Source organism: Erythranthe guttata, chromosome 11 (assembly GCF_056151865.1).
Source record: "Erythranthe guttata isolate IM_541 chromosome 11, IM_541, whole genome shotgun sequence".
Classification (NCBI taxonomy): domain Eukaryota; kingdom Viridiplantae; phylum Streptophyta; class Magnoliopsida; order Lamiales; family Phrymaceae; genus Erythranthe; species Erythranthe guttata.
Genome location: NC_142543.1, coordinates 17,505,706 through 17,511,942, shown reverse-complemented (window position 1 = coordinate 17,511,942; position 6,237 = coordinate 17,505,706).

Here is a 6,237-nt window from a genome sequence, read left to right as displayed (position 1 = left end):
ACAATCAATTAGAGTTTTCGAAGTGGCTAAAAACGGTCTCCCTAAAATAAGAGGTATCTCCCTATCTTCATCTATATCGAGTACAACAAAATCAACTGGGAAGATAAATTTGTTCACCTTTACTAGCACATTCTCTAAAATACCTTTTGGGTAAACCAAAGACCTATCGGCTAATTGAAGAGTTATAGCCGTAGGTTCAATCTCACCTAACCCAAGATTTTTATAAGTGGAATAAGGCATAAGATTAATGCTAGCCCCCAAATCAATAAGCGATCTAAAATTTTTACCTCCTATAGTACAAGGGATAGTGAACTTACCTGGATCGCCGAGTTTTTGTGGAAGGGGCCGTGTAAGAATTGCACTACATTGTTCTGTGAGTTGGATCATCTCGTTCCCTTGCAATTTCTTCCTTTTTGTCACGAGATCCTTGAGGAACTTCACCCACTTTGGCATCTTTTGAAGGGCTTCAATAAACGGGATATTTATTTGGATTTCCTTCAGCTTGTCCAAAAATTTTTGATAATCGGCATCGAGCTTCTTCTTTATAAGCTTCTGAGGATATGGAATTGGAGGGGCTCGTGATTTCACTGGGGATGATAGTGGTTCTTCGTGAGTTGCTTCTTTTTCCTCTATCACTCTCGGCTTCTCGATTATCGTGTGTTCCTTCTCTTTTCGTGGGGCTTCCTCCAATTGTCTCCCATTCCTTAAACTCACAGCGTTGCACTGCTCGACGTTGTTCTTCCGAGGATCTTCTGTATTTGACGGCAGTGCTCCCGATGGCCTCGTGGTTAGCTGGGTTGCAAGTTGACCCATTTGTGTTTCCAAATTCCGGATGGAGGCTTGGGTGGTTGTCATAAATTGCGCCAATATATTTGCGAGATCTCCTCCTTGAGGTTGAGCTTGAGGCGATTTTGAAATCCGGGAGCTGGTCGAGAATAATTAGGCGGTTGACCTTGAGGTGGGGCTTGACTTTATCCTTGCTGATTTCCTCCCCACCCAAAGTTAGGGTGATCCTTCCATCCGGGATTGTACGTGTTGGAGTACGGGTTCCTCTGTTGTCGGTTGGTGTCATGCACATAATTCAGAGACTCCGTTTATTCTATGCGTTGGTTGGGCACTTGGATTGCATGGACTTGCTGAGTCTGCAAAGCCGCTACTTGCTTCGATAGCTTCTCCAATTGGGCCGTGATTGCAGTGACTCCGTCTAACTCCAAAATTCCTCCCGTCTTGACTGCTCCGCTATTCGACCGGTCCGATGCCCGCATGTATTTATTTCTAGCGATTCGTTCCAAGAGCTCGTACGCTTCGTCGTAGGTTAAACTCATGAACATACCTCCAGCTGCCGAATCAAGCACGGTTCTCGAGTTGTCTTGCAATCCATCGTAAAATATTTGCAGTTGGCGCCACTCTTGAAGTCCGTGATTCGGGCACCTCCTTACTAGCTGCTTGAACCGCTCCCACGTCTCGAATAACGCTTCACCGGCTTCTTGTATGAAGTTTTGAATTTCTCACCGGATTCTCTCAGTTTTTGTTGGGGAGTTGTATGTGTTCATGAAAAGTTGAGCTAGCTGGGCCCACGACGAGATGGAGTGCAGTGCACGAGTTTGCAACCATTCTCGGGCTGCTCCTTGTAGGGAGTCCTTGAACAGGCGGAGTTGCAGTGCTTCGGGTGTTACTCCGTTCATCTTGTGCGAGTCACACGTTTCGAGAAAGTTGACCAAGTGAAGATGTGGATCTTCGTGAGCCAATCCGCTGAATAGACCATTGTTTTGGAGCATCGTGAGGAGTCCCGCTCGAATCTCGAAATTGTTGGCTTCAATGGGGGGCTGCTGGATACTTGATTGAAACCCATTGAGTGTCGGGACGGTGTACTCATGCAGTGCTCGTTGACGAGGCAGTGGATTGATTAGCTGGCGTTGCTCTTGCTCGATAACGATTTCCCCTGCTGCATTCAGTGGGCGCCCTTGGTCACCTCCCCCACGAATATTCTCGTCTTCCATCGTTGCCGGAGTGTTTTGGGCTAACCGTTGATTTCTCCTGGCTTGCCTAAACGTTCGCTCAATTTCGGGATCAAGAGGTAGCTGGCTCGTGTCGTGTCCTCTTCGCATAAAAAGTACCTTAAAACAAAATAATAAAATAATTAAAAAAAATAAAAAAAATTGGCTGAAGTAAGAAAAATTGCTCAAATTTAATATTAGGATAAATAAATAATTTAGCCGTAGTTCCCCGGCAACGGCGCCAAAAACTTGTTGGGTGCTAAATACCCACACGCAAGTGCACGTATCGCAAACAAGTAGTAAAGTAGACTCGTGAGAGTCGGATGTCGATCCCACAGGGAATACGTAAATTATTTAATCCTAAGTACCAAATTCTAACAATTGTGATTTTTATCCAGCCTACGCAGGGTTGTCAATTTAATTAACTAAATAAATTAAACTAATTAAGAAAGCAATTAATCACGAGAAAATATCAATATAAAACGGATCTAGGATTTTATCTTCCCCCTATGCGATAATTCTTCACCCAATTAATCTCCTATCATGCAAGTTACGATTCCCGATTATTAACCCAAGACACGAAATTACTCATAACCAGCTGTCGCTGCGTTATAAGCCTATTATTCATAAAAGATTCACTATATGTCTATGCAAACCTAGTACAAATAAGGCATTAAATAACAAGTCTCGTAAACGGCTACCTAAGGTATTATCTGTATGTCTACGATAATACATGCAATCAACACACGCATTCGGTGAAAAACTACTCGAAGGCTCTTCTATCCCTGTTCTAATTATTACAACGATCTGTCAATCAATTCTAACAATAACACATAGCAACATAAATTAGCTACGTTCATGCGCTAAATAAGATCAAGATAGAAGAAATAATCGAAGAATTAAACTTGCATAAAAGTCGAAAAAGAGGTTCGAATTACCACATAGGGTTTCAATAAAATCCTAGAATAAAAACTTAGCTACTCATGTTCGTTACGAAAAGCATAATCAAAATACGAAAATTCATAAAACTCAGAAAAGAAAAGTAAAAAGGAAAACTAGGATGAAGATTCGTCAAGTCTTCGTCTTCGTTCTCTTGCTCCTCGATTGCTTGTAGAAAGATAAAAACTAAAGATTAAAAAGATTAAAAAGTACAAGATAATCCTAATTGTGTGCTTGTGGCCTTTAAATAGGGTGCAAAAATATAATAGGGCGGGTTTCCTTGTGTAATTAAACTTCCTTCACTGCGCCCCTACGTCAATCCGGACGGCCGTGTGAAATATAAGCTTAAAATCCGCACGGCCGTGCGGTCTTCAAATCTTCTGAATTCTGATTATTTCACTTTTGGCCCACTTTTTCTCCGAATTTGCAGTTTTCACCCCAAAAGTTGCCAATTCTTCAATTTGCACCTAAAATACAAATAATAACCATTTTAAGAACCAATTATCGTAAAAACACATCAAAAGCTCCAATTAAAAGGTACAATTAAGTGTATAAATATACACTTAACACCGACCTTGCCCATTCCTACTTAGAGAAGGTACGACCGCGTATGAAGAAGTGGGCTGATGGCAAGCGTCGAGGTCGGGATTTTGCGGTAGGCGATTGAGTTATGGTGAAACTACTACCGCAATAGTTCAAGTCGTTAAGGGGCATGTACAAGGGTCTTATCCAGAGGTACGAAGGACCCTTCCCCTTTGTGGTTAAAGTAGGTAAAGTATCTTATAGATTTGACCTACCTAGCACTTTAAAAATTCATCCGATCGTCCACGCGAGTCTACTCAAACCGAGGTTATTCACATCGAACACTACCCGTGGTAACCAAGTCTTACGACAAGGAGGTTGAAGCGGTACTCGAGAGACGCGTCGTTCGCTGACAAGGTGTGCAACCGAGTACACAATACTTAATCAAGTGGAAGGGACTACCCGAATCCGAGATGACGTGGGAACCCAAGAAAGATTTGCGGTCATCGTTGAGGCATTTGAGACGAGGATGTCGCTAGATTAGATGGGAGAGAATGTCACGGGCCGCTCGTTTCACCTTGGAACCAAGAGGTTAAAGATGGCTCGCCAAGCGAGCCCAAGTCGAAGGGGCCCAAGAGTAGATGATTCTAGAAGATCTTTTAGAATCCTCTCATTAATGTAAAAATCCTTAGATGATCTTCCTCTATATATATTTGGTAGAAGATTATATGATTTAATAGTAGCATTTAGATCAAGATGATCACCACCATACATTAAGGAGGTGGAATAATATAAATAGGGGTAAGCCCATTCATTTGTAATCATCCAACAATTCATTAATCAAACAGAGTATAAAGCTTGAGAATATTTCTTAGTATTCTCTAACACTTATATTCTTTCACAAACACTTGCACACACTCTTGTGAATTTTCGAGTGAGTCGCTAATTCATGGCTAAGTGCCGCACCATACTTGATCAAGGTTCAAGTTCGTGACAGTTCAGTCCAATCCAAATCCAACTCCATTGATCTAATATCCAAAATTATAATATTTTTTGTACACATAATATGTATAAATTAAGACTCTCCTTACAAAACATTACAAAATACTTTCATATTTTCATTAAAAAAAAAAAATCGGAATATGACACGTGAATACCATTATGAATAATCAACCACCGCGGCCGCGATGACGGCGGTTCAATATACTATTTTCAGAGACGAAATTGAAAAATCTCGGCCTTGTACTCAACCAACTTGTTTAAATTCTACTCCCTCAACTCCCACCTTTCTACAAGTACGTTCTCTTTCGCCGAACTCCAAAGCCGGTGGATCTTGAGCTCACTCTCCTCTTCCTGGAATCCGTCAAAATCCGTAACCTATCGTTCTTGATCTTGCTCTCACGCCTCCCTATTCTGTCTATCTCCATCCGATACCGTCCATATACTTGCTCGTGCCGCCAAGGTATCGTGTTGCCCGTTTCGACGGCCCTCTAAATCAGTTTTGGAATCGTGGCAACTCCAACTCCGATCAACATGGCCAAGGTGGCGATTAGACGTAATTTTCATTTTCGTATTTTCGTACGCATTTTTTCGTAATCGGGTTTTCGTGATGTGTTGTTTCGTGGAATTGGAACCCTATCATTTCATTTTTTTGAATATCGTTAATTTGGATGTGTGTTTGTCGATTAAAGGTAATTTTCGTATTTTCGTACGCATTTTTTTGTAATCGGGTTTTCGTGATGTGTTGTTTCGTGGAATTGGAACCCTCGTTAATTTGGCTTTGTGTGTTTGTTTTTTCGGAATTGGAACTTTTTGATTTATTCTGATTTTATTCGGTACTTTGATGTTTCATTTCAATTTTTTGAATATTGTTAATTTGGATGTGTTTTTGTGTGCTAAAATTGGAAGTGCTTCGGTTTTTTTCGGGAATTCTGTTTCAAATTCATTTTTCGAATATCGTTTAGAATATCGGATGTAATCCTCGTTCATTAGTTGTGGGGTAAGTATAATGTTTGAATTTCTGTTTCACTTCAATTTTCGATTTGTGGTTTGTAATTTTTGCGAATTGGTTTTCTCGAATTGGAAGTTGTCGATTGTTTCGAAATTTTGCGCTTCACTTTAATTTTTGAATTTCGTACGTAATTCTTGTGAATTAATTGCCTGTTGTGCTGTTTTATTTTAATTTTTGAATTTTGGTAATTCTTGGGAATCAATCGGCTGTGGTCCTGTGATAATTCGTGTGTTTGTGTTTGATAAATATGTTTGAATTTAATTCGAAGTTAAATTTTCTAATTATTTATTATTCTTATTTTGCAGATTTTAGATGCTAATTGATATATAATCCAAAGTTAATGTTTGTACGAAAATTTTTTCCTCACATTTCTTCTAAGTTGGTTTTAAATGATTATTTCTAAAAGGTTTTTCCTGCTTATGGATAATCACTTTTCTTCTAAGTTGCTTTTAAGTGATTATTTCTAAAAGTTGGGGGTGTTTGCAAATGTTCTACAAAATAAATTTAAATAGAAAAAGCAGGTACAAAGATGCTTTTAAGATGGTGTTTGCAGATGTTTTTAGAAATAAATTATGAGTTTTTTATTGCATATAATCTGTTTTTTATGTGTTTGCAAAACAAGCTTTTCCTTTTGTTTCTCTTAAAATAAGTTGTTTGAAGCTATAATTTTAAAAACATCCATGTACTTGCTTTTTCTATTTTAGTAGACATTTCAGCTAAATTGCAAACACTCCCAACTTTTAGAAATAATCACTTAATTTCAACTTA